The sequence below is a fragment of the Trachinotus anak genome, unplaced genomic scaffold (genome assembly GCF_046630095.1).
Source record: "Trachinotus anak isolate AG129_WGS33_773 ecotype Australia unplaced genomic scaffold, CSIRO_AGI_Tana_v1 ptg000003l, whole genome shotgun sequence".
Taxonomy (NCBI): domain Eukaryota; kingdom Metazoa; phylum Chordata; class Actinopteri; order Carangiformes; family Carangidae; genus Trachinotus; species Trachinotus anak.
This window is the reverse complement of record NW_027273854.1, coordinates 19684224-19710753: the sequence shown is the minus strand read 5'-3', so window position 1 is coordinate 19710753 and position 26530 is coordinate 19684224. Positions and strand designations below refer to the sequence as shown.

At 47.8% G+C, this 26530-nt stretch overlaps 17 non-coding genes and 5 pseudogenes across 17 annotated transcripts; all 22 read left to right on the top strand.

The window, feature by feature from the left end:
- The first annotated feature begins 12 nt into the window (after window positions 1-12).
- Window positions 13-204, top strand: LOC139619501 (U2 spliceosomal RNA). Its single transcript, XR_011690494.1, has one exon. It is a non-coding gene; the product is annotated as a U2 spliceosomal RNA (small nuclear RNA).
- A 395-nt stretch (window positions 205-599) lies between these two features.
- LOC139619368 (U5 spliceosomal RNA) lies at window positions 600-714 on the top strand. Its single transcript, XR_011690367.1, has one exon. It is a non-coding gene; the product is annotated as a U5 spliceosomal RNA (small nuclear RNA).
- A 5747-nt stretch (window positions 715-6461) lies between these two features.
- Window positions 6462-6636, top strand: LOC139619774 (U2 spliceosomal RNA; annotated as a pseudogene).
- A 399-nt stretch (window positions 6637-7035) lies between these two features.
- LOC139618846 (U5 spliceosomal RNA) lies at window positions 7036-7150 on the top strand. The gene has a single exon (XR_011689853.1). It is a non-coding gene; the product is annotated as a U5 spliceosomal RNA (small nuclear RNA).
- Window positions 7151-7314: 164 nt separating this feature from the next.
- LOC139619490 (U2 spliceosomal RNA) lies at window positions 7315-7506 on the top strand. The gene has a single exon (XR_011690483.1). It is a non-coding gene; the product is annotated as a U2 spliceosomal RNA (small nuclear RNA).
- A 395-nt stretch (window positions 7507-7901) lies between these two features.
- Window positions 7902-8016, top strand: LOC139618845 (U5 spliceosomal RNA). The gene has a single exon (XR_011689852.1). It is a non-coding gene; the product is annotated as a U5 spliceosomal RNA (small nuclear RNA).
- A 164-nt stretch (window positions 8017-8180) lies between these two features.
- On the top strand, window positions 8181-8372 carry LOC139619479 (U2 spliceosomal RNA). The gene has a single exon (XR_011690472.1). It is a non-coding gene; the product is annotated as a U2 spliceosomal RNA (small nuclear RNA).
- Window positions 8373-8767: 395 nt separating this feature from the next.
- Window positions 8768-8882, top strand: LOC139618843 (U5 spliceosomal RNA). Its single transcript, XR_011689851.1, has one exon. It is a non-coding gene; the product is annotated as a U5 spliceosomal RNA (small nuclear RNA).
- A 164-nt stretch (window positions 8883-9046) lies between these two features.
- Window positions 9047-9260, top strand: LOC139618723 (U2 spliceosomal RNA; annotated as a pseudogene).
- Window positions 9261-14671: 5411 nt separating this feature from the next.
- LOC139619773 (U2 spliceosomal RNA) lies at window positions 14672-14846 on the top strand (annotated as a pseudogene).
- Window positions 14847-15245: 399 nt separating this feature from the next.
- On the top strand, window positions 15246-15360 carry LOC139618842 (U5 spliceosomal RNA). Its single transcript, XR_011689850.1, has one exon. It is a non-coding gene; the product is annotated as a U5 spliceosomal RNA (small nuclear RNA).
- A 164-nt stretch (window positions 15361-15524) lies between these two features.
- On the top strand, window positions 15525-15716 carry LOC139619467 (U2 spliceosomal RNA). The gene has a single exon (XR_011690461.1). It is a non-coding gene; the product is annotated as a U2 spliceosomal RNA (small nuclear RNA).
- Window positions 15717-16111: 395 nt separating this feature from the next.
- LOC139618841 (U5 spliceosomal RNA) lies at window positions 16112-16226 on the top strand. The gene has a single exon (XR_011689849.1). It is a non-coding gene; the product is annotated as a U5 spliceosomal RNA (small nuclear RNA).
- A 164-nt stretch (window positions 16227-16390) lies between these two features.
- Window positions 16391-16582, top strand: LOC139619455 (U2 spliceosomal RNA). The gene has a single exon (XR_011690450.1). It is a non-coding gene; the product is annotated as a U2 spliceosomal RNA (small nuclear RNA).
- Window positions 16583-16977: 395 nt separating this feature from the next.
- LOC139618840 (U5 spliceosomal RNA) lies at window positions 16978-17092 on the top strand. Its single transcript, XR_011689848.1, has one exon. It is a non-coding gene; the product is annotated as a U5 spliceosomal RNA (small nuclear RNA).
- A 164-nt stretch (window positions 17093-17256) lies between these two features.
- Window positions 17257-17470, top strand: LOC139618721 (U2 spliceosomal RNA; annotated as a pseudogene).
- A 5408-nt stretch (window positions 17471-22878) lies between these two features.
- Window positions 22879-23054, top strand: LOC139619750 (U2 spliceosomal RNA; annotated as a pseudogene).
- A 395-nt stretch (window positions 23055-23449) lies between these two features.
- Window positions 23450-23564, top strand: LOC139618839 (U5 spliceosomal RNA). Its single transcript, XR_011689847.1, has one exon. It is a non-coding gene; the product is annotated as a U5 spliceosomal RNA (small nuclear RNA).
- A 164-nt stretch (window positions 23565-23728) lies between these two features.
- On the top strand, window positions 23729-23920 carry LOC139619615 (U2 spliceosomal RNA). The gene has a single exon (XR_011690607.1). It is a non-coding gene; the product is annotated as a U2 spliceosomal RNA (small nuclear RNA).
- Window positions 23921-24311: 391 nt separating this feature from the next.
- On the top strand, window positions 24312-24426 carry LOC139619309 (U5 spliceosomal RNA). The gene has a single exon (XR_011690311.1). It is a non-coding gene; the product is annotated as a U5 spliceosomal RNA (small nuclear RNA).
- A 164-nt stretch (window positions 24427-24590) lies between these two features.
- Window positions 24591-24782, top strand: LOC139619444 (U2 spliceosomal RNA). The gene has a single exon (XR_011690439.1). It is a non-coding gene; the product is annotated as a U2 spliceosomal RNA (small nuclear RNA).
- Window positions 24783-25177: 395 nt separating this feature from the next.
- On the top strand, window positions 25178-25292 carry LOC139619363 (U5 spliceosomal RNA). Its single transcript, XR_011690362.1, has one exon. It is a non-coding gene; the product is annotated as a U5 spliceosomal RNA (small nuclear RNA).
- The last annotated feature ends 1238 nt before the right edge of the window (window positions 25293-26530 follow it).

The window sequence follows — 26530 nt, the reverse complement described above, 5'->3', positions numbered from 1 at the left end:
CACTTTGGGCCCATCGCTTCTCGGCCTTTTGGCTAAGATCAAGTGTAGTATCTGTTCTTATCAGTTTAATATCTGATATGTCCTCTACCCGAGGACAAACATATTAAACGGATTTTTAGAACTGGGAGCTGAAAAAGGGGCTTGCCCCGTTCACTCCACGCATCGACCTGGCATTGCAGTGCCGCCGGGAACGGTGCACCCTTCTCTGGCCGTGTGGAAAAGCAAGCAAGCAAGCAAGCAAGCAAACAATGACGCAAACGTACAGTTTCAAATGCCCCTCTGGCAGTGGCTGGAGGAAGGTGAGTCAACCTGCCCCACAGCTGATATCCCTCACGCGCCCTGGAAGGGCTGCTAGCCTCCAATCAACCCCGCATTTTCCCTGTATTTTGGTCCCCGGGGGCCTGCAAGCGCCTGATAACTTGAGAAATTTGTGGGGATTGCATGTTGAGGCCCAGACACTTTTCTCCACAGCCCGATTGGCTAGAGCCCGTGACAACATGGGGAGGGGGCGGGGATTTGGCAAGCTAAGAGAAGGCTACCGTGAGGGCGGTGACTGGGACCAATGGGGTCCTCGGCCGCTCTTGAGGAGAGGCCTGTACTGACTCTGGTTTTTCTTCATCACGCACAAGTCTTTCGCCTTTTACTAAAGACTTCTGTGGAGAGGAACACCAATGAGTTTAAGCTATTTTTGGCAGGCTCTGCCGTATGGCTGAGCCCTTTGAGTTTGTGAAAAGTCAAACAGCTGTCGAGGTCAGGAATGGGGAGGTGGGCGGAGGTGGTGAAAAGCAGCCATTGCTCCGCTCATGTCAAAAGCAGCCAACCGCGACCAGCGAGATTTGTGCCAAGAGCCTGGCTGGAACGCCAGACACTTTGGGCCCATCGCTTCTCGGCCTTTTGGCTAAGACTGCGGTCGCCTCCTTTTGATGGTTAAATTCTTGCCTGTTGTGGCTCTGAGTTAAACCAGCTCTTGGGAGGAAATTGTCTACATTCCTTGTTTAAAGTTGTGCAACTTTTCTGTAGTTGCATATCTTAAACAAATAGGAATTCATTGGCCCAGAGAATCTCTTACCTGAGCTCTGCCGGATTCAACACCTTGTCCAGGCCAAAACTTGAAAAGGTAAGTACGTTTTTAGATTTTTTTCCTTTTTTATATTTTTAATTGTATTTACTTATTTATTGTTCATTGTTTTTTTGTCCATTGTAAGTTTTTTACTGATTTTAGATCCTTTTAGCTTGTGGTGCCTCCACCATGTCGGCCACCCATGCCAACATGCGGAGGCACCACAGCGTCCGTTTTAAGTTTAAAGAAAAGGATGGAAAGCTCCTGGAGATGTCAAGGCTAGATTTCTCCAGGAAGCTAATCCAACAGGCTTTGAAATTCACAGCAAACGATTTGAATTGTATTTTGACCCTACCATTAAACAAAGGTTTTGATGTAAGCTTCCAGTCTGCGGCTATCTTGAGAGAATTTTGGACAAGATTTGAGTCTGTGAAACCCCAGTTTTCTGCATTTGTTGTTGAAAAACTGACTGATAATGCATTGAAAACAGTCATTGTCAGAATGTTTAATGAGACAGTGAATGCAGAAGACATTTGTATATGGCTGGGGAGATACTGCACTGTTAAAGGCCAGGCTACCAAAGTGAGAGATGAGGACGGCATCTGGAATTGCGCTTGGAGGGTCCCCATTCAACAATGGCAGGACCCCCAGGGCTTCCAAGGCCTGAAACATCTGCCGTCAATGATAGTTCTGGGTGAAAACAGGGGCTACATCCACTACCAAGGTCAGCCCAAGCTCTGCCGCAAGTGTGGTGAGCATGGGCACCTGGTAGAAGCGTGCACAAAAACCTTTTGCGGAAAGTGTAGAGAAATTGGGCACACTTTTGAGGAGTGCACCAATGGCAGGAAGTGCAACCTTTGTGGAGAAACAAATCATCTCTTCAGAGCTTGCCCCAAATCGTTTGCCAACAAACTAAAGGCAGCAAAAGCCAATGAACAAAATGGAGGACAAAAAGAAAAAGAGCAGGTTGAAGAGGCTGGGCAGGAAAATTCAAATCTCCCGCCAGATACTGTGATTGGAGAGGAGGGATCATGTGAGGCGGGAGAGGGGGAGGGGCCTGCAACAGCCCCATCAATGGAGAGTGGAGAGGAGGATGGGGAGATGCAGGAAGTGGGCGGAGCTAGTTCAGAAATGGAAGATTTTCAACCACCTGAAAATAGTGAGGATGCCCCCCTCCCCGATGCCCAGCAAACAAAGAGACTTGCATCGGAATTGTCCTCTGAGTCTCCTGTAGCCTCAGAGAAGAGGGGAAGAGTTGGGACTCTCTCAGACAGTTCATCTGTGGAGGAGCCCAGAGTCTTCCCCTCCAATTCACCAAATGAAGTCTCTTTCCTGACAGTAGCTCTACAATCAACCCCTAAGGACTCCAAGCTAAATGCAGCCTTGCGTCAAAGGCCAACCCCCAGAGTCCGACGGGGGAATGGAGCTCAACTCCCTCCTTCATCACCTGTTGAAGTGAAGGAGGAGCCCCGTTCACAAGAAATAGTCTAACTGCCTTTTTTTTAAAAAAAAAAAGATATTTTAGCATCTTAAACCTCTATTTAGTGTTTTTAAAATTTCATACCTGTTGTTTTTAATCATACTCATGACACTCACCTTCTCAACCATCAATGTGAGAAGTGTGAAGTCGAGAGTTAGAGCCCAGAGTGTTTTATCCTTTCTTAAATCTACAAAGTCAGATGTGTTTTTAATGCAGGAATGTGGCATACCGTTTTTAAAACACTACCGACAGTGGGAGGAGATGTGGCCACAGACATCGATATGGAGCGGATCAAACCAAAATAAGAACGATGGAGTGGCCATTTTAATAAAAAACCCTCAGGTTCTGGTGAAGGGTAGCACTGTGGTGAGAGACGGTAGGGCACTTTTAGCACACTTGACCTTTATGGGACAGGATTTTAACCTTCTCAATATTTATGGCTTTAACGACAAAAATGACAGGTATGACCTTTTAGAAGACCTGCAGTCCCACATGCTAGGGAGAGTGCCATTAGTTTTAGGAGGTGATTTTAACTGTATTTTAAGTCGAAAAGATAGAAAAAGAACAGGGGAAGATTTTAAAATTGACAAAACATCGGTTTTATTACAGGGCATATGCAGGGATTTTAAACTACAAGACTGTTTTAAAACCATGCATCCCAGAGAGGAGGGCTTCACCTGGTTCAGTGGTGATGGCACCAGAGCCTCTCGCATAGATTTTATTTTCACACGGGACTGCCCGCCGACCGATGCTAGATTGACCCCTGTTTTCTTTTCTGACCACCTGATGCTCTCCTGCACCCTTTCACTCTCTTCAGGTGTGACTTTTGGAAGTGGTCTGTGGAAACTCAACTGCTCCCTGCTTGAAGATCAACATCTAGTTCAGCAGTACAGGGAGCAGTACCGAGAGTGGCAGACCCTTCAAGACATGTACGATACACGAGCACACTGGTGGGAGATGGTGAAGGGAAAGACCCAGACTTTTTTCAGACAGGCAGGCAAAAAAAGAAAGGGCAAGGAGAACAGACGCATGATGGGACTGCAGAAGCGACTACAGCGCTATTTTAACCTCAACCAAAATGGAATGGATTTTAATGAAGAAATTACAGAAATCAAATCAGAGATGTCGGTTTTAGCTGAAATTAAAAGCAAGGGTGTCATTTTAAGGAGCAGGGAACGGGAAATAGAGGAGGGTGAGAAGTGCACCAGGTATTTTTTTAAGAAAATTGTTAGTAAAGGGGGGACCATTTTAAAACTAAAAAAGGAAAACGGGTGCATAACAGAGAATATCGAAGAAATTAAACAGATTGTGGAAAATTTTTACGTAGAATTGTATAAAGAAAAGCCCATTAGAATAGACACCATGAATGAAGTTTTAAAATCCATCGATAAAAAAGTAAAAGACAGTGTGCTTTTAACCCAAGATTTTACCATTCTAGAGTTAAATAAATGTTTGTCAAGTTTTAAAAAAGGGAAGTCCCCAGGACAGGATGGACTTCCCTTGGAATTTTATTTGACCTTTTGGGACATTTTAGCACCTGATTTGATCGATGTTTTTAAAGACTTTGAGCACCTAGACCGACTTCCTGACAGTTTTAGAGTAGGGATAGTGACTCTACTGCACAAAAACAAAGACAAGACCGACCTGATGAACTGGAGACCTATCGCACTTTTAAACCTTGATTGTAAACTTTTTAGCAAACTTTTAGCCTCACGTATGTCCTTGTTTTTAAAGGGGGTGATTCACCCGGATCAAGGCTGTGCCATCCCAGGGAGGAAGATCACCGACAGCCTGGTACTGATCCGAGACACCACCTGTTACGCGAGAGACAGAAACATCCGGCTAGTAGTCCTAAATTTAGATTTTGAGAAAGCCTTCGATCGGGTCTCGCACCAGTACCTTTTCAAGGTACTGCAAAAAATGGGGTTCCCAGAAAGGTTTCTAGCTTGGGTGGGATTGCTGTATCGGGACATTACCAGCAAATTTGTGATTAACGGGCATTTGACAAAAGCAGTCGATATTAACTGCGGTGTCCGTCAGGGTTGTCCGTTATCTGCCCTCCTATACATAACATGTATAGAACCGCTGGCACAGATCTTGAGAAGGGATCAACGAATCAATGGGTTGGGAGTACCGGGGAGCGGGGGACTGGACACCAAGTGTATTTTATACATGGACGACGTGAACATTTTATGCACCGACCTTTTATCCGTCAACAGGACGCTGGACTTGACTGACTGGTTTGGACAGGCTTCTGGGTCAAAGTTGAACAAAAACAAGACCCAAGCCCAATTTTATGGACCGTGGACAGCGACTGAGATGACAGGACTCCCTTTGACTGTGACCCAGACTGACCAAAAAATACTGGGGATCAAATTTGACAGGGAGGGAGAAGGAACAACAAATTGGCCAGACGTGGTAGGGAAAGTAAAACAAAGACTAGGATATTGGGGACTTAGAGGACTGACTATTGAAGGAAAGGTTTTAATCATCAAAGCGGTGATTTTACCTTTGCTTTTACTCATCAGTTCTGTTTTTATCCCACCTAGGAGAGTGCTTTTAGATCTGGAGCGAGCCATCTTTTATTTCCTGTGGGGCTCCAAGTGGGAGAGACTGAGGAGGGAGGTCATGAAAAGGCCAAAAGAGAAAGGAGGAAAAGGAGTGCCTGACCTGTACTTGTTTTTAGGAAGCCGATACACCGCACTACACCTCAAACAAGCCACAGACCCATCCGGAAACCCCAAAACTACAGCCATGACACGTTTCTGGATGGGATCGTACCTCAGACGATTGAAGATTTTACCTACAGATCTTAAAGTACCCGTGTCTTTTAGCCTGCCACCAGCCTATGCTTTTATCCCGACGTTTTTAAAGCATTTTAAACTGGAGCAGGAGGAGCTGCATATTTTAACCAACCACCGTTCTCTGATCTCTGTTGTGCAGGAGCAGGAGCCAGTGAGTCCAGTGCGCGGGCTCGCATTTGGCGAGCCCTCAACAGTTTGGCGCAACGTGAACCATTCCGCTCTTCCAAACAGACTCCGGGACCTGTCATGGATGGTGGCTCATGAGATTCTCCCAGTCAGGTCCGTCATGCACTCCCGGGGCATGTCAACACGCTCAACCTGCCCCCGACCCGGTTGTGGCGCGCCAGAGTCGGTGAGGCATTTGCTCTGGGAGTGCAGCGCTGCCGTAGACCAGTGGGCAATGGCCGGCTCCTTGCAATTCCCGTACTTGCCAGCAAGGGAGGTCCTTACAGCACAACTGGTGCTGTATGGGGTGAGCCAAAAAACACTGAAGAACGATGACTTTGCCCAGATGTGGCTCACCCTAGCCGCCATCAAAGACGCCATATGGACCTCCAGAAACTTGCTGGTAAGGAAGCACATGCAGATCCCCCCCGTGGCTGTGATCCGGATGGCTGTAGGCGGCAGGCCTAGGACACAGCCACAAAGAAGCATCGCCTCTGTGCCCATTCGGACGAAGGAGCCGGAGCCACACATGAAAAGGTCAAAGCAGCGGCGGCCTGGCTCTCCGGGTGAGGCAGGTGGGAAGGAGCAACAGGGTGAGGATCTCCTCTGAGCACCACGACAGGATCCCGAGAGACCAAATGTTTGGGGGAGCGGAATGAGTGACCCTGGGTAGGGACTCACTCTGCTCCTGCACAAAATTAGAAAGAAGAGAAGTTTTAAACCAATGCACTCCCTTTTAAAGATTTGGGACACTCCATGGTTTTCATTTGTGAGATGGATTTTATGTTTGACAACATGTAAAACCCCTTGAAATATTTGTTTTTAATGTTTTAAAAAAAAAAACAAACAAACAATGGTTTTACAACTATTTATCATATTGTTGTGATTATAATGTACCCTTTGTATCTCAAGATGTAAACCTTCTTTGAAAAAACTTGAAATGAGTGTCAATAAATCTTTTCGAAAGAAAAAATCTGTTCTTATCAGTTTAATATCTGATATGTCCTCTACCCGAGGACAAACATATTAAACGGATTTTTAGAACTGGGAGCTGAAAAAGGGGCTTGCTCCGTTCACTCCACGCATCGACCTGGCATTGCAGTGCCGCCGGGAACGGTGCACCCTTCTCTGGCCGTGTGGAAAAGCAAGCAAGCAAGCAAGCAAACAAGCAAGCAATGACGCAAACGTACAGTTTCAAATGCCCCTCTGGCAGTGGCTGGAGGAAGGTGAGTCAACCTGCCCCACAGCTGATATCCCTCACGCGCCCTGGAAGGGCTGCTAGCCTCCAATCAACCCCGCATTTTCCCTGTATTTTGGTCCCCGGGGGCCTGCAAGCGCCTGATAACTTGAGAAATTTGTGGGGATTGCATGTTGAGGCCCAGACACTTTTCTCCACAGCCCGATTGGCTAGAGCCCGTGACAACATGGGGAGGGGGCGGGGATTTGGCAAGCTAAGAGAAGGCTACCGTGAGGGCGGTGACTGGGACCAATGGGGTCCTCGGCCGCTCTTGAGGAGAGGCCTGTACTGACTCTGGTTTCTCTTCATCACGCACAAGTCTTTCGCCTTTTACTAAAGACTTCCGTGGAGAGGAACACCAATGAGTTTAAGCTATTTTTGGCAGGCTCTGCCGTATGGCTGAGCCCTTTGAGTTTGTGAAAAGTCAAACAGCTGTCGAGGTCAGGAATGGGGAGGTGGGCGGAGGTGGTGAAAAGCAGCCATTGCTCCGCTCATGTCAAAAGCAGCCAACCGCGACCAGCGAGATTTGTGCCAAGAGCCTGGCTGGAACGCCAGACACTTTGGGCCCATCGCTTCTCGGCCTTTTGGCTAAGATCAAGTGTAGTATCTGTTCTTATCAGTTTAATATCTGATATGTCCTCTACCCGAGGACAAACATATTAAACGGATTTTTAGAACTGGGAGCTGAAAAAGGGGCTTGCCCCGTTCACTCCACGCATCGACCTGGCATTGCAGTGCCGCCGGGAACGGTGCACCCTTCTCTGGCCGTGTGGAAAAGCAAGCAAGCAAGCAAGCAAGCAAACAATGACGCAAACGTACAGTTTCAAATGCCCCTCTGGCAGTGGCTGGAGGAAGGTGAGTCAACCTGCCCCACAGCTGATATCCCTCACGCGCCCTGGAAGGGCTGCTAGCCTCCAATCAACCCCGCATTTTCCCTGTATTTTGGTCCCCGGGGGCCTGCAAGCGCCTGATAACTTGAGAAATTTGTGGGGATTGCATGTTGAGGCCCAGACACTTTTCTCCACAGCCCGATTGGCTAGAGCCCGTGACAACATGGGGAGGGGGCGGGGATTTGGCAAGCTAAGAGAAGGCTACCGTGAGGGCGGTGACTGGGACCAATGGGGTCCTCGGCCGCTCTTGAGGAGAGGCCTGTACTGACTCTGGTTTCTCTTCATCACGCACAAGTCTTTCGCCTTTTACTAAAGACTTCCGTGGAGAGGAACACCAATGAGTTTAAGCTATTTTTGGCAGGCTCTGCCGTATGGCTGAGCCCTTTGAGTTTGTGAAAAGTCAAACAGCTGTCGAGGTCAGGAATGGGGAGGTGGGCGGAGGTGGTGAAAAGCAGCCATTGCTCCGCTCATGTCAAAAGCAGCCAACCGCGACCAGCGAGATTTGTGCCAAGAGCCTGGCTGGAACGCCAGACACTTTGGGCCCATCGCTTCTCGGCCTTTTGGCTAAGATCAAGTGTAGTATCTGTTCTTATCAGTTTAATATCTGATATGTCCTCTACCCGAGGACAAACATATTAAACGGATTTTTAGAACTGGGAGCTGAAAAAGGGGCTTGCCCCGTTCACTCCACGCATCGACCTGGCATTGCAGTGCCGCCGGGAACGGTGCACCCTTCTCTGGCCGTGTGGAAAAGCAAGCAAGCAAGCAAGCAAGCAAACAATGACGCAAACGTACAGTTTCAAATGCCCCTCTGGCAGTGGCTGGAGGAAGGTGAGTCAACCTGCCCCACAGCTGATATCCCTCACGCGCCCTGGAAGGGCTGCTAGCCTCCAATCAACCCCGCATTTTCCCTGTATTTTGGTCCCCGGGGGCCTGCAAGCGCCTGATAACTTGAGAAATTTGTGGGGATTGCATGTTGAGGCCCAGACACTTTTCTCCACAGCCCGATTGGCTAGAGCCCGTGACAACATGGGGAGGGGGCGGGGATTTGGCAAGCTAAGAGAAGGCTACCGTGAGGGCGGTGACTGGGACCAATGGGGTCCTCGGCCGCTCTTGAGGAGAGGCCTGTACTGACTCTGGTTTCTCTTCATCACGCACAAGTCTTTCGCCTTTTACTAAAGACTTCCGTGGAGAGGAACACCAATGAGTTTAAGCTATTTTTGGCAGGCTCTGCCGTATGGCTGAGCCCTTTGAGTTTGTGAAAAGTCAAACAGCTGTCGAGGTCAGGAATGGGGAGGTGGGCGGAGGTGGTGAAAAGCAGCCATTGCTCCGCTCATGTCAAAAGCAGCCAACCGCGACCAGCGAGATTTGTGCCAAGAGCCTGGCTGGAACGCCAGACACTTTGGGCCCATCGCTTCTCGGCCTTTTGGCTAAGATCAAGTGTAGTATCTGTTCTTATCAGAGAACAGCAGCTAAGACTGCGGTCGCCTCCTTTTGATGGTTAAATTCTTGCCTGTTGTGGCTCTGAGTTAAACCAGCTCTTGGGAGGAAATTGTCTACATTCCTTGTTTAAAGTTGTGCAACTTTTCTGTAGTTGCATATCTTAAACAAATAGGAATTCATTGGCCCAGAGAATCTCTTACCTGAGCTCTGCCGGATTCAACACCTTGTCCAGGCCAAAACTTGAAAAAGTAAGTACGTTTTTAGATTTTTTTCCTTTTTTATATTTTTAATTGTATTTACTTATTTATTGTTCATTGTTTTTTTGTCCATTGTAAGTTTTTTACTGATTTTAGATCCTTTTAGCTTGTGGTGCCTCCACCATGTCGGCCACCCATGCCAACATGCGGAGGCACCACAGCGTCCGTTTTAAGTTTAAAGAAAAGGATGGAAAGCTCCTGGAGATGTCAAGGCTAGATTTCTCCAGGAAGCTAATCCAACAGGCTTTGAAATTCACAGCAAACGATTTGAATTGTATTTTGACCCTACCATTAAACAAAGGTTTTGATGTAAGCTTCCAGTCTGCGGCTATCTTGAGAGAATTTTGGACAAGATTTGAGTCTGTGAAACCCCAGTTTTCTGCATTTGTTGTTGAAAAACTGACTGATAATGCATTGAAAACAGTCATTGTCAGAATGTTTAATGAGACAGTGAATGCAGAAGACATTTGTATATGGCTGGGGAGATACTGCACTGTTAAAGGCCAGGCTACCAAAGTGAGAGATGAGGACGGCATCTGGAATTGCGCTTGGAGGGTCCCCATTCAACAATGGCAGGACCCCCAGGGCTTCCAAGGCCTGAAACATCTGCCGTCAATGATAGTTCTGGGTGAAAACAGGGGCTACATCCACTACCAAGGTCAGCCCAAGCTCTGCCGCAAGTGTGGTGAGCATGGGCACCTGGTAGAAGCGTGCACAAAAACCTTTTGCGGAAAGTGTAGAGAAATTGGGCACACTTTTGAGGAGTGCACCAATGGCAGGAAGTGCAACCTTTGTGGAGAAACAAATCATCTCTTCAGAGCTTGCCCCAAATCGTTTGCCAACAAACTAAAGGCAGCAAAAGCCAATGAACAAAATGGAGGACAAAAAGAAAAAGAGCAGGTTGAAGAGGCTGGGCAGGAAAATTCAAATCTCCCGCCAGATACTGTGATTGGAGAGGAGGGATCATGTGAGGCGGGAGAGGGGGAGGGGCCTGCAACAGCCCCATCAATGGAGAGTGGAGAGGAGGATGGGGAGATGCAGGAAGTGGGCGGAGCTAGTTCAGAAATGGAAGATTTTCAACCACCTGAAAATAGTGAGGATGCCCCCCTCCCCGATGCCCAGCAAACAAAGAGACTTGCATCGGAATTGTCCTCTGAGTCTCCTGTAGCCTCAGAGAAGAGGGGAAGAGTTGGGACTCTCTCAGACAGTTCATCTGTGGAGGAGCCCAGAGTCTTCCCCTCCAATTCACCAAATGAAGTCTCTTTTCTGACAGTAGCTCTACAATCAACCCCTAAGGACTCCAAGCTAAATGCAGCCTTGCGTCAAAGGCCAACCCCCAGAGTCCGACGGGGGAATGGAGCTCAACTCCCTCCTTCATCACCTGTTGAAGTGAAGGAGGAGCCCCGTTCACAAGAAATAGTCTAACTGCCTTTTTTTTGAAAAAAAAAAGATATTTTAGCATCTTAAACCTCTATTTAGTGTTTTTAAAATTTCATACCTGTTGTTTTTAATCATACTCATGACACTCACCTTCTCAACCATCAATGTGAGAAGTGTGAAGTCGAGAGTTAGAGCCCAGAGTGTTTTATCCTTTCTTAAATCTACAAAGTCAGATGTGTTTTTAATGCAGGAATGTGGCATACCGTTTTTAAAACACTACCGACAGTGGGAGGAGATGTGGCCACAGACATCGATATGGAGCGGATCAAACCAAAATAAGAACGATGGAGTGGCCATTTTAATAAAAAACCCTCAGGTTCTGGTGAAGGGTAGCACTGTGGTGAGAGACGGTAGGGCACTTTTAGCACACTTGACCTTTATGGGACAGGATTTTAACCTTCTCAATATTTATGGCTTTAACGACAAAAATGACAGGTATGACCTTTTAGAAGACCTGCAGTCCCACATGCTAGGGAGAGTGCCATTAGTTTTAGGAGGTGATTTTAACTGTATTTTAAGTCGAAAAGATAGAAAAAGAACAGGGGAAGATTTTAAAATTGACAAAACATCGGTTTTATTACAGGGCATATGCAGGGATTTTAAACTACAAGACTGTTTTAAAACCATGCATCCCAGAGAGGAGGGCTTCACCTGGTTCAGTGGTGATGGCACCAGAGCCTCTCGCATAGATTTTATTTTCACACGGGACTGCCCGCCGACCGATGCTAGATTGACCCCTGTTTTCTTTTCTGACCACCTGATGCTCTCCTGCACCCTTTCACTCTCTTCAGGTGTGACTTTTGGAAGTGGTCTGTGGAAACTCAACTGCTCCCTGCTTGAAGATCAACATCTAGTTCAGCAGTACAGGGAGCAGTACCGAGAGTGGCAGACCCTTCAAGACATGTACGATACACGAGCACACTGGTGGGAGATGGTGAAGGGAAAGACCCAGACTTTTTTCAGACAGGCAGGCAAAAAAAGAAAGGGCAAGGAGAACAGACGCATGATGGGACTGCAGAAGCGACTACAGCGCTATTTTAACCTCAACCAAAATGGAATGGATTTTAATGAAGAAATTACAGAAATCAAATCAGAGATGTCGGTTTTAGCTGAAATTAAAAGCAAGGGTGTCATTTTAAGGAGCAGGGAACGGGAAATAGAGGAGGGTGAGAAGTGCACCAGGTATTTTTTTAAGAAAATTGTTAGTAAAGGGGGGACCATTTTAAAACTAAAAAAGGAAAACGGGTGCATAACAGAGAATATCGAAGAAATTAAACAGATTGTGGAAAATTTTTACGTAGAATTGTATAAAGAAAAGCCCATTAGAATAGACACCATGAATGAAGTTTTAAAATCCATCGATAAAAAAGTAAAAGACAGTGTGCTTTTAACCCAAGATTTTACCATTCTAGAGTTAAATAAATGTTTGTCAAGTTTTAAAAAAGGGAAGTCCCCAGGACAGGATGGACTTCCCTTGGAATTTTATTTGACCTTTTGGGACATTTTAGCACCTGATTTGATCGATGTTTTTAAAGACTTTGAGCACCTAGACCGACTTCCTGACAGTTTTAGAGTAGGGATAGTGACTCTACTGCACAAAAACAAAGACAAGACCGACCTGATGAACTGGAGACCTATCGCACTTTTAAACCTTGATTGTAAACTTTTTAGCAAACTTTTAGCCTCACGTATGTCCTTGTTTTTAAAGGGGGTGATTCACCCGGATCAAGGCTGTGCCATCCCAGGGAGGAAGATCACCGACAGCCTGGTACTGATCCGAGACACCACCTGTTACGCGAGAGACAGAAACATCCGGCTAGTAGTCCTAAATTTAGATTTTGAGAAAGCCTTCGATCGGGTCTCGCACCAGTACCTTTTCAAGGTACTGCAAAAAATGGGGTTCCCAGAAAGGTTTCTAGCTTGGGTGGGATTGCTGTATCGGGACATTACCAGCAAATTTGTGATTAACGGGCATTTGACAAAAGCAGTCGATATTAACTGCGGTGTCCGTCAGGGTTGTCCGTTATCTGCCCTCCTATACATAACATGTATAGAACCGCTGGCACAGATCTTGAGAAGGGATCAACGAATCAATGGGTTGGGAGTACCGGGGAGCGGGGGACTGGACACCAAGTGTATTTTATACATGGACGACGTGAACATTTTATGCACCGACCTTTTATCCGTCAACAGGACGCTGGACTTGACTGACTGGTTTGGACAGGCTTCTGGGTCAAAGTTGAACAAAAACAAGACCCAAGCCCAATTTTATGGACCGTGGACAGCGACTGAGATGACAGGACTCCCTTTGACTGTGACCCAGACTGACCAAAAAATACTGGGGATCAAATTTGACAGGGAGGGAGAAGGAACAACAAATTGGCCAGACGTGGTAGGGAAAGTAAAACAAAGACTAGGATATTGGGGACTTAGAGGACTGACTATTGAAGGAAAGGTTTTAATCATCAAAGCGGTGATTTTACCTTTGCTTTTACTCATCAGTTCTGTTTTTATCCCACCTAGGAGAGTGCTTTTAGATCTGGAGCGAGCCATCTTTTATTTCCTGTGGGGCTCCAAGTGGGAGAGACTGAGGAGGGAGGTCATGAAAAGGCCAAAAGAGAAAGGAGGAAAAGGAGTGCCTGACCTGTACTTGTTTTTAGGAAGCCGATACACCGCACTACACCTCAAACAAGCCACAGACCCATCCGGAAACCCCAAAACTACAGCCATGACACGTTTCTGGATGGGATCGTACCTCAGACGATTGAAGATTTTACCTACAGATCTTAAAGTACCCGTGTCTTTTAGCCTGCCACCAGCCTATGCTTTTATCCCGACGTTTTTAAAGCATTTTAAACTGGAGCAGGAGGAGCTGCATATTTTAACCAACCACCGTTCTCTGATCTCTGTTGTGCAGGAGCAGGAGCCAGTGAGTCCAGTGCGCGGGCTCGCATTTGGCGAGCCCTCAACAGTTTGGCGCAACGTGAACCATTCCGCTCTTCCAAACAGACTCCGGGACCTGTCATGGATGGTGGCTCATGAGATTCTCCCAGTCAGGTCCGTCATGCACTCCCGGGGCATGTCAACACGCTCAACCTGCCCCCGACCCGGTTGTGGCGCGCCAGAGTCGGTGAGGCATTTGCTCTGGGAGTGCAGCGCTGCCGTAGACCAGTGGGCAATGGCCGGCTCCTTGCAATTCCCGTACTTGCCAGCAAGGGAGGTCCTTACAGCACAACTGGTGCTGTATGGGGTGAGCCAAAAAACACTGAAGAACGATGACTTTGCCCAGATGTGGCTCACCCTAGCCGCCATCAAAGACGCCATATGGACCTCCAGAAACTTGCTGGTAAGGAAGCACATGCAGATCCCCCCCGTGGCTGTGATCCGGATGGCTGTAGGCGGCAGGCCTAGGACACAGCCACAAAGAAGCATCGCCTCTGTGCCCATTCGGACGAAGGAGCCGGAGCCACACATGAAAAGGTCAAAGCAGCGGCGGCCTGGCTCTCCGGGTGAGGCAGGTGGGAAGGAGCAACAGGGTGAGGATCTCCTCTGAGCACCACGACAGGATCCCGAGAGACCAAATGTTTGGGGGAGCGGAATGAGTGACCCTGGGTAGGGACTCACTCTGCTCCTGCACAAAATTAGAAAGAAGAGAAGTTTTAAACCAATGCACTCCCTTTTAAAGATTTGGGACACTCCATGGTTTTCATTTGTGAGATGGATTTTATGTTTGACAACATGTAAAACCCCTTGAAATATTTGTTTTTAATGTTTTAAAAAAAAAAACAAACAAACAATGGTTTTACAACTATTTATCATATTGTTGTGATTATAATGTACCCTTTGTATCTCAAGATGTAAACCTTCTTTGAAAAAACTTGAAATGAGTGTCAATAAATCTTTTCGAAAGAAAAAATCTGTTCTTATCAGTTTAATATCTGATATGTCCTCTACCCGAGGACAAACATATTAAACGGATTTTTAGAACTGGGAGCTGAAAAAGGGGCTTGCTCCGTTCACTCCACGCATCGACCTGGCATTGCAGTGCCGCCGGGAACGGTGCACCCTTCTCTGGCCGTGTGGAAAAGCAAGCAAGCAAGCAAGCAAACAAGCAAGCAATGACGCAAACGTACAGTTTCAAATGCCCCTCTGGCAGTGGCTGGAGGAAGGTGAGTCAACCTGCCCCACAGCTGATATCCCTCACGCGCCCTGGAAGGGCTGCTAGCCTCCAATCAACCCCGCATTTTCCCTGTATTTTGGTCCCCGGGGGCCTGCAAGCGCCTGATAACTTGAGAAATTTGTGGGGATTGCATGTTGAGGCCCAGACACTTTTCTCCACAGCCCGATTGGCTAGAGCCCGTGACAACATGGGGAGGGGGCGGGGATTTGGCAAGCTAAGAGAAGGCTACCGTGAGGGCGGTGACTGGGACCAATGGGGTCCTCGGCCGCTCTTGAGGAGAGGCCTGTACTGACTCTGGTTTCTCTTCATCACGCACAAGTCTTTCGCCTTTTACTAAAGACTTCCGTGGAGAGGAACACCAATGAGTTTAAGCTATTTTTGGCAGGCTCTGCCGTATGGCTGAGCCCTTTGAGTTTGTGAAAAGTCAAACAGCTGTCGAGGTCAGGAATGGGGAGGTGGGCGGAGGTGGTGAAAAGCAGCCATTGCTCCGCTCATGTCAAAAGCAGCCAACCGCGACCAGCGAGATTTGTGCCAAGAGCCTGGCTGGAACGCCAGACACTTTGGGCCCATCGCTTCTCGGCCTTTTGGCTAAGATCAAGTGTAGTATCTGTTCTTATCAGTTTAATATCTGATATGTCCTCTACCCGAGGACAAACATATTAAACGGATTTTTAGAACTGGGAGCTGAAAAAGGGGCTTGCCCCGTTCACTCCACGCATCGACCTGGCATTGCAGTGCCGCCGGGAACGGTGCACCCTTCTCTGGCCGTGTGGAAAAGCAAGCAAGCAAGCAAGCAAGCAAACAATGACGCAAACGTACAGTTTCAAATGCCCCTCTGGCAGTGGCTGGAGGAAGGTGAGTCAACCTGCCCCACAGCTGATATCCCTCACGCGCCCTGGAAGGGCTGCTAGCCTCCAATCAACCCCGCATTTTCCCTGTATTTTGGTCCCCGGGGGCCTGCAAGCGCCTGATAACTTGAGAAATTTGTGGGGATTGCATGTTGAGGCCCAGACACTTTTCTCCACAGCCCGATTGGCTAGAGCCCGTGACAACATGGGGAGGGGGCGGGGATTTGGCAAGCTAAGAGAAGGCTACCGTGAGGGCGGTGACTGGGACCAATGGGGTCCTCGGCCGCTCTTGAGGAGAGGCCTGTACTGACTCTGGTTTCTCTTCATCACGCACAAGTCTTTCGCCTTTTACTAAAGACTTCCGTGGAGAGGAACACCAATGAGTTTAAGCTATTTTTGGCAGGCTCTGCCGTATGGCTGAGCCCTTTGAGTTTGTGAAAAGTCAAACAGCTGTCGAGGTCAGGAATGGGGAGGTGGGCGGAGGTGGTGAAAAGCAGCCATTGCTCCGCTCATGTCAAAAGCAGCCAACCGCGACCAGCGAGATTTGTGCCAAGAGCCTGGCTGGAACGCCAGACACTTTGGGCCCATCGCTTCTCGGCCTTTTGGCTAAGATCAAGTGTAGTATCTGTTCTTATCAGTTTAATATCTGATATGTCCTCTACCCGAGGACAAACATATTAAACGGATTTTTAGAACTGGGAGCTGAAAAAGGGGCTTGCCCCGTTCACTCCACGCATCGACCTGGCATTGCAGTGCCGCCGGGAACGGTGCACCCTTCTCTGGCCGTGTGGAAAAGCAAGCAAGCAAGCAAGCAAGCAAACAATGACGCAAACGTACAGTTTCAAATGCCCCTCTGGCAGTGGCTGGAGGAAGGTGAGTCAACCTGCCCCACAGCTGATATCCCTCACGCGCCCTGGAAGGGCTGCTAGCCTCCAATCAACCCCGCATTTTCCCTGTATTTTGGTCCCCGGGGGCCTGCAAGCGCCTGATAACTTGAGAAATTTGTGGGGATTGCATGTTGAGGCCCAGACACTTTTCTCCACAGCCCGATTGGCTAGAGCCCGTGACAACATGGGGAGGGGGCGGGGATTTGGCAAGCTAAGAGAAGGCTACCGTGAGGGCGGTGACTGGGACCAATGGGGTCCTCGGCCGCTCTTGAGGAGAGGCCTGTACTGACTCTGGTTTCTCTTCATCACGCACAAGTCTTTCGCCTTTTACTAAAGACTTCCGTGGAGAGGAACACCAATGAGTTTAAGCTATTTTTGGCAGGCTCTGCCGTATGGCTGAGCCCTTTGAGTTTGTGAAAAGTCAAACAGCTGTCGAGGTCAGGAATGGGGAGGTGGGCGGAGGTGGTGAAAAGCAGCCATTGCTCCGCTCATGTCAAAAGCAGCCAACCGCGACCAGCGAGATTTGTGCCAAGAGCCTGGCTGGAACGCCAGACACTTTGGGCCCATCGCTTCTCGGCCTTTTGGCTAAGATCAAGTGTAGTATCTGTTCTTATCAGAGAACAGCAGCTAAGACTGCGGTCGCCTCCTTTTGATGGTTAAATTCTTGCCTGTTGTGGCTCTGAGTTAAACCAGCTCTTGGGAGGAAATTGTCTACATTCCTTGTTTAAAGTTGTGCAACTTTTCTGTAGTTGCATATCTTAAACAAATAGGAATTCATTGGCCCAGAGAATCTCTTACCTGAGCTCTGCCGGATTCAACACCTTGTCCAGGCCAAAACTTGAAAAAGTAAGTACGTTTTTAGATTTTTTTCCTTTTTTATATTTTTAATTGTATTTACTTATTTATTGTTCATTGTTTTTTTGTCCATTGTAAGTTTTTTACTGATTTTAGATCCTTTTAGCTTGTGGTGCCTCCACCATGTCGGCCACCCATGCCAACATGCGGAGGCACCACAGCGTCCGTTTTAAGTTTAAAGAAAAGGATGGAAAGCTCCTGGAGATGTCAAGGCTAGATTTCTCCAGGAAGCTAATCCAACAGGCTTTGAAATTCACAGCAAACGATTTGAATTGTATTTTGACCCTACCATTAAACAAAGGTTTTGATGTAAGCTTCCAGTCTGCGGCTATCTTGAGAGAATTTTGGACAAGATTTGAGTCTGTGAAACCCCAGTTTTCTGCATTTGTTGTTGAAAAACTGACTGATAATGCATTGAAAACAGTCATTGTCAGAATGTTTAATGAGACAGTGAATGCAGAAGACATTTGTATATGGCTGGGGAGATACTGCACTGTTAAAGGCCAGGCTACCAAAGTGAGAGATGAGGACGGCATCTGGAATTGCGCTTGGAGGGTCCCCATTCAACAATGGCAGGACCCCCAGGGCTTCCAAGGCCTGAAACATCTGCCGTCAATGATAGTTCTGGGTGAAAACAGGGGCTACATCCACTACCAAGGTCAGCCCAAGCTCTGCCGCAAGTGTGGTGAGCATGGGCACCTGGTAGAAGCGTGCACAAAAACCTTTTGCGGAAAGTGTAGAGAAATTGGGCACACTTTTGAGGAGTGCACCAATGGCAGGAAGTGCAACCTTTGTGGAGAAACAAATCATCTCTTCAGAGCTTGCCCCAAATCGTTTGCCAACAAACTAAAGGCAGCAAAAGCCAATGAACAAAATGGAGGACAAAAAGAAAAAGAGCAGGTTGAAGAGGCTGGGCAGGAAAATTCAAATCTCCCGCCAGATACTGTGATTGGAGAGGAGGGATCATGTGAGGCGGGAGAGGGGGAGGGGCCTGCAACAGCCCCATCAATGGAGAGTGGAGAGGAGGATGGGGAGATGCAGGAAGTGGGCGGAGCTAGTTCAGAAATGGAAGATTTTCAACCACCTGAAAATAGTGAGGATGCCCCCCTCCCCGATGCCCAGCAAACAAAGAGACTTGCATCGGAATTGTCCTCTGAGTCTCCTGTAGCCTCAGAGAAGAGGGGAAGAGTTGGGACTCTCTCAGACAGTTCATCTGTGGAGGAGCCCAGAGTCTTCCCCTCCAATTCACCAAATGAAGTCTCTTTTCTGACAGTAGCTCTACAATCAACCCCTAAGGACTCCAAGCTAAATGCAGCCTTGCGTCAAAGGCCAACCCCCAGAGTCCGACGGGGGAATGGAGCTCAACTCCCTCCTTCATCACCTGTTGAAGTGAAGGAGGAGCCCCGTTCACAAGAAATAGTCTAACTGCCTTTTTTTTGAAAAAAAAAAGATATTTTAGCATCTTAAACCTCTATTTAGTGTTTTTAAAATTTCATACCTGTTGTTTTTAATCATACTCATGACACTCACCTTCTCAACCATCAATGTGAGAAGTGTGAAGTCGAGAGTTAGAGCCCAGAGTGTTTTATCCTTTCTTAAATCTACAAAGTCAGATGTGTTTTTAATGCAGGAATGTGGCATACCGTTTTTAAAACACTACCGACAGTGGGAGGAGATGTGGCCACAGACATCGATATGGAGCGGATCAAACCAAAATAAGAACGATGGAGTGGCCATTTTAATAAAAAACCCTCAGGTTCTGGTGAAGGGTAGCACTGTGGTGAGAGACGGTAGGGCACTTTTAGCACACTTGACCTTTATGGGACAGGATTTTAACCTTCTCAATATTTATGGCTTTAACGACAAAAATGACAGGTATGACCTTTTAGAAGACCTGCAGTCCCACATGCTAGGGAGAGTGCCATTAGTTTTAGGAGGTGATTTTAACTGTATTTTAAGTCGAAAAGATAGAAAAAGAACAGGGGAAGATTTTAAAATTGACAAAACATCGGTTTTATTACAGGGCATATGCAGGGATTTTAAACTACAAGACTGTTTTAAAACCATGCATCCCAGAGAGGAGGGCTTCACCTGGTTCAGTGGTGATGGCACCAGAGCCTCTCGCATAGATTTTATTTTCACACGGGACTGCCCGCCGACCGATGCTAGATTGACCCCTGTTTTCTTTTCTGACCACCTGATGCTCTCCTGCACCCTTTCACTCTCTTCAGGTGTGACTTTTGGAAGTGGTCTGTGGAAACTCAACTGCTCCCTGCTTGAAGATCAACATCTAGTTCAGCAGTACAGGGAGCAGTACCGAGAGTGGCAGACCCTTCAAGACATGTACGATACACGAGCACACTGGTGGGAGATGGTGAAGGGAAAGACCCAGACTTTTTTCAGACAGGCAGGCAAAAAAAGAAAGGGCAAGGAGAACAGACGCATGATGGGACTGCAGAAGCGACTACAGCGCTATTTTAACCTCAACCAAAATGGAATGGATTTTAATGAAGAAATTACAGAAATCAAATCAGAGATGTCGGTTTTAGCTGAAATTAAAAGCAAGGGTGTCATTTTAAGGAGCAGGGAACGGGAAATAGAGGAGGGTGAGAAGTGCACCAGGTATTTTTTTAAGAAAATTGTTAGTAAAGGGGGGACCATTTTAAAACTAAAAAAGGAAAACGGGTGCATAACAGAGAATATCGAAGAAATTAAACAGATTGTGGAAAATTTTTACGTAGAATTGTATAAAGAAAAGCCCATTAGAATAGACACCATGAATGAAGTTTTAAAATCCATCGATAAAAAAGTAAAAGACAGTGTGCTTTTAACCCAAGATTTTACCATTCTAGAGTTAAATAAATGTTTGTCAAGTTTTAAAAAAGGGAAGTCCCCAGGACAGGATGGACTTCCCTTGGAATTTTATTTGACCTTTTGGGACATTTTAGCACCTGATTTGATCGATGTTTTTAAAGACTTTGAGCACCTAGACCGACTTCCTGACAGTTTTAGAGTAGGGATAGTGACTCTACTGCACAAAAACAAAGACAAGACCGACCTGATGAACTGGAGACCTATCGCACTTTTAAACCTTGATTGTAAACTTTTTAGCAAACTTTTAGCCTCACGTATGTCCTTGTTTTTAAAGGGGGTGATTCACCCGGATCAAGGCTGTGCCATCCCAGGGAGGAAGATCACCGACAGCCTGGTACTGATCCGAGACACCATCTGTTACGCGAGAGACAGAAACATCCGGCTAGTAGTCCTAAATTTAGATTTTGAGAAAGCCTTCGATCGGGTCTCGCACCAGTACCTTTTCAAGGTACTGCAAAAAATGGGGTTCCCAGAAAGGTTTCTAGCTTGGGTGGGATTGCTGTATCGGGACATTACCAGCAAATTTGTGATTAACGGGCATTTGACAAAAGCAGTCGATATTAACTGCGGTGTCCGTCAGGGTTGTCCGTTATCTGCCCTCCTATACATAACATGTATAGAACCGCTGGCACAGATCTTGAGAAGGGATCAACGAATCAATGGGTTGGGAGTACCGGGGAGCGGGGGACTGGACACCAAGTGTATTTTATACATGGACGACGTGAACATTTTATGCACCGACCTTTTATCCGTCAACAGGACGCTGGACTTGACTGACTGGTTTGGACAGGCTTCTGGGTCAAAGTTGAACAAAAACAAGACCCAAGCCCAATTTTATGGACCGTGGACAGCGACTGAGATGACAGGACTCCCTTTGACTGTGACCCAGACTGACCAAAAAATACTGGGGATCAAATTTGACAGGGAGGGAGAAGGAACAACAAATTGGCCAGACGTGGTAGGGAAAGTAAAACAAAGACTAGGATATTGGGGACTTAGAGGACTGACTATTGAAGGAAAGGTTTTAATCATCAAAGCGGTGATTTTACCTTTGCTTTTACTCATCAGTTCTGTTTTTATCCCACCTAGGAGAGTGCTTTTAGATCTGGAGCGAGCCATCTTTTATTTCCTGTGGGGCTCCAAGTGGGAGAGACTGAGGAGGGAGGTCATGAAAAGGCCAAAAGAGAAAGGAGGAAAAGGAGTGCCTGACCTGTACTTGTTTTTAGGAAGCCGATACACCGCACTACACCTCAAACAAGCCACAGACCCATCCGGAAACCCCAAAACTACAGCCATGACACGTTTCTGGATGGGATCGTACCTCAGACGATTGAAGATTTTACCTACAGATCTTAAAGTACCCGTGTCTTTTAGCCTGCCACCAGCCTATGCTTTTATCCCGACGTTTTTAAAGCATTTTAAACTGGAGCAGGAGGAGCTGCATATTTTAACCAACCACCGTTCTCTGATCTCTGTTGTGCAGGAGCAGGAGCCAGTGAGTCCAGTGCGCGGGCTCGCATTTGGCGAGCCCTCAACAGTTTGGCGCAACGTGAACCATTCCGCTCTTCCAAACAGACTCCGGGACCTGTCATGGATGGTGGCTCATGAGATTCTCCCAGTCAGGTCCGTCATGCACTCCCGGGGCATGTCAACACGCTCAACCTGCCCCCGACCCGGTTGTGGCGCGCCAGAGTCGGTGAGGCATTTGCTCTGGGAGTGCAGCGCTGCCGTAGACCAGTGGGCAATGGCCGGCTCCTTGCAATTCCCGTACTTGCCAGCAAGGGAGGTCCTTACAGCACAACTGGTGCTGTATGGGGTGAGCCAAAAAACACTGAAGAACGATGACTTTGCCCAGATGTGGCTCACCCTAGCCGCCATCAAAGACGCCATATGGACCTCCAGAAACTTGCTGGTAAGGAAGCACATGCAGATCCCCCCCGTGGCTGTGATCCGGATGGCTGTAGGCGGCAGGCCTAGGACACAGCCACAAAGAAGCATCGCCTCTGTGCCCATTCGGACGAAGGAGCCGGAGCCACACATGAAAAGGTCAAAGCAGCGGCGGCCTGGCTCTCCGGGTGAGGCAGGTGGGAAGGAGCAACAGGGTGAGGATCTCCTCTGAGCACCACGACAGGATCCCGAGAGACCAAATGTTTGGGGGAGCGGAATGAGTGACCCTGGGTAGGGACTCACTCTGCTCCTGCACAAAATTAGAAAGAAGAGAAGTTTTAAACCAATGCACTCCCTTTTAAAGATTTGGGACACTCCATGGTTTTCATTTGTGAGATGGATTTTATGTTTGACAACATGTAAAACCCCTTGAAATATTTGTTTTTAATGTTTTAAAAAAAAAAACAAACAAACAATGGTTTTACAACTATTTATCATATTGTTGTGATTATAATGTACCCTTTGTATCTCAAGATGTAAACCTTTGAAAAAACTTGAAATGAGTGTCAATAAATCTTTTCGAAAGAAAAAAATCTGTTCTTATCAGTTTAATATCTGATATGTCCTCTACCCGAGGACAAACATATTAAACGGATTTTTAGAACTGGGAGCTGAAAAAGGGGCTTGCTCCGTTCACTCCACGCATCGACCTGGCATTGCAGTGCCGCCGGGAACGGTGCACCCTTCTCTGGCCGTGTGGAAAAGCAAGCAAGCAAACAAGCAAGCAAACAATGACGCAAACGTACAGTTTCAAATGCCCCTCTGGCAGTGGCTGGAGGAAGGTGAGTCAACCTGCCCCACAGCTGATATCCCTCACGCGCCCTGGAAGGGCTGCTAGCCTCCAATCAACCCCGCATTTTCCCTGTATTTTGGTCCCCGGGGGCCTGCAAGCGCCTGATAACTTGAGAAATTTGTGGGGATTGCATGTTGAGGCCCAGACACTTTTCTCCACAGCCCGATTGGCTAGAGCCCGTGACAACATGGGGAGGGGGCGGGGATTTGGCAAGCTAAGAGAAGGCTACCGTGAGGGCGGTGACTGGGACCAATGGGGTCCTCGGCCGCTCTTGAGGAGAGGCCTGTACTGACTCTGGTTTCTCTTCATCACGCACAAGTCTTTCGCCTTTTACTAAAGACTTCCGTGGAGAGGAACACCAATGAGTTTAAGCTATTTTTGGCAGGCTCTGCCGTATGGCTGAGCCCATTGAGTTTGTGAAAAGTCAAACAGCTGTCGAGGTCAGGAATGGGGAGGTGGGCGGAGGTGGTGAAAAGCAGCCATTGCTCCGCTCATGTCAAAAGCAGCCAACCGCGACCAGCGAGATTTGTGCCAAGAGCCTGGCTGGAACGCCAGACACTTTGGGCCCATCGCTTCTCGGCCTTTTGGCTAAGATCAAGTGTAGTATCTGTTCTTATCAGTTTAATATCTGATATGTCCTCTACCCAAGGACAAACATATTAAACGGATTTTTAGAACTGGGAGCTGAAAAAGGGGCTTGCTCCGTTCACTCCACGCATCGACCTGGCATTGCAGTGCCGCCGGGAACGGTGCACCCTTCTCTGGCCGTGTGGAAAAGCAAGCAAGCAAGCAAGCAAACAATGACGCAAACGTACAGTTTCAAATGCCCCTCTGGCAGTGGCTGGAGGAAGGTGAGTCAACCTGCCCCACAGCTGATATCCCTCACGCGCCCTGGAAGGGCTGCTAGCCTCCAATCAACCCCGCATTTTCCCTGTATTTTGGTCCCCGGGGGCCTGCAAGCGCCTGATAACTTGAGAAATTTGTGGGGATTGCATGTTGAGGCCCAGACACTTTTCTCCACAGCCCGATTGGCTAGAGCCCGTGACAACATGGGGAGGGGGCGGGGATTTGGCAAGCTAAGAGAAGGCTACCGTGAGGGCGGTGACTGGGACCAATGGGGTCCTCGGCCGCTCTTGAGGAGAGGCCTGTACTGACTCTGGTTTTTCTTCATCACGCACAAGTCTTTCGCCTTTTACTAAAGACTTCCGTGGAGAGGAACACCAATGAGTTTAAGCTATTTTTGGCAGGCTCTGCCGTATGGCTGAGCCCTTTGAGTTTGTGAAAAGTCAAACAGCTGTCGAGGTCAGGAATGGGGAGGTGGGCGGAGGTGGTGAAAAGCAGCCATTGCTCCGCTCATGTCAAAAGCAGCCAACCGCGACCAGCGAGATTTGTGCCAAGAGCCTGGCTGGAACGCCAGACACTTTGGGCCCATCGCTTCTCGGCCTTTTGGCTAAGATCAAGTGTAGTATCTGTTCTTATCAGTTTAATATCTGATATGTCCTCTACCCGAGGACAAACATATTAAACGGATTTTTAGAACTGGGAGCTGAAAAAGGGGCTTGCCCCGTTCACTCCACGCATCGACCTGGCATTGCAGTGCCGCCGGGAACGGTGCACCCTTCTCTGGCCGTGTGGAAAAGCAAGCAAGCAAGCAAGCAAGCAAACAATGACGCAAACGTACAGTTTCAAATGCCCCTCTGGCAGTGGCTGGAGGAAGGTGAGTCAACCTGCCCCACAGCTGATATCCCTCACGCGCCCTGGAAGGACTGCTAGCCTCCAATCAACCCCGCATTTTCCCTGTATTTTGGTCCCCGGGGGCCTGCAAGCGCCTGATAACTTGAGAAATTTGTGGGGATTGCATGTTGAGGCCCAGACACTTTTCTCCACAGCCCGATTGGCTAGAGCCCGTGACAACATGGGGAGGGGGCGGGGATTTGGCAAGCTAAGAGAAGGCTACCGTGAGGGCGGTGACTGGGACCAATGGGGTCCTCGGCCGCTCTTGAGGAGAGGCCTGTACTGACTCTGGTTTCTCTTCATCACGCACAAGTCTTTCGCCTTTTACTAAAGACTTCCGCGGAGAGGAACACCAATGAGTTTAAGCTATTTTTGGCAGGCTCTGCCGTATGGCTGAGCCCTTTGAGTTTGTGAAAAGTCAAACAGCTGTCGAGGTCAGGAATGGGGAGGTGGGCGGAGGTGGTGAAAAGCAGCCATTGCTCCGCTCATGTCAAAAGCAGCCAACCGCGACCAGCGAGATTTGTGCCAAGAGCCTGGCTGGAACGCCAGACACTTTGGGCCCATCGCTTCTCGGCCTTTTGGCTAAGACTGCGGTCGCCTCTTTTTGATGGTTAAATTCTTGCCTGTTGTGGCTCTGAGTTAAACCAGCTCTTGGGAGGAAATTGTCTACATTCCTTGTTTAAAGTTGTGCAACTTTTCTGTAGTTGCATATCTTAAACAAATAGGAATTCATTGGCCCAGAGAATCTCTTACCTGAGCTCTGCCGGATTCAACACCTTGTCCAGGCCAAAACTTGAAAAGGTAAGTACGTTTTTAGATTTTTTTCCTTTTTTATATTTTTAATTGTATTTACTTATTTATTGTTCATTGTTTTTTTGTCCATTGTAAGTTTTTTACTGATTTTAGATCCTTTTAGCTTGTGGTGCCTCCACCATGTCGGCCACCCATGCCAACATGCGGAGGCACCACAGCGTCCGTTTTAAGTTTAAAGAAAAGGATGGAAAGCTCCTGGAGATGTCAAGGCTAGATTTCTCCAGGAAGCTAATCCAACAGGCTTTGAAATTCACAGCAAACGATTTGAATTGTATTTTGACCCTACCATTAAACAAAGGTTTTGATGTAAGCTTCCAGTCTGCGGCTATCTTGAGAGAATTTTGGACAAGATTTGAGTCTGTGAAACCCCAGTTTTCTGCATTTGTTGTTGAAAAACTGACTGATAATGCATTGAAAACAGTCATTGTCAGAATGTTTAATGAGACAGTGAATGCAGAAGACATTTGTATATGGCTGGGGAGATACTGCACTGTTAAAGGCCAGGCTACCAAAGTGAGAGATGAGGACGGCATCTGGAATTGCGCTTGGAGGGTCCCCATTCAACAATGGCAGGACCCCCAGGGCTTCCAAGGCCTGAAACATCTGCCGTCAATGATAGTTCTGGGTGAAAACAGGGGCTACATCCACTACCAAGGTCAGCCCAAGCTCTGCCGCAAGTGTGGTGAGCATGGGCACCTGGTAGAAGCGTGCACAAAAACCTTTTGCGGAAAGTGTAGAGAAATTGGGCACACTTTTGAGGAGTGCACCAATGGCAGGAAGTGCAACCTTTGTGGAGAAACAAATCATCTCTTCAGAGCTTGCC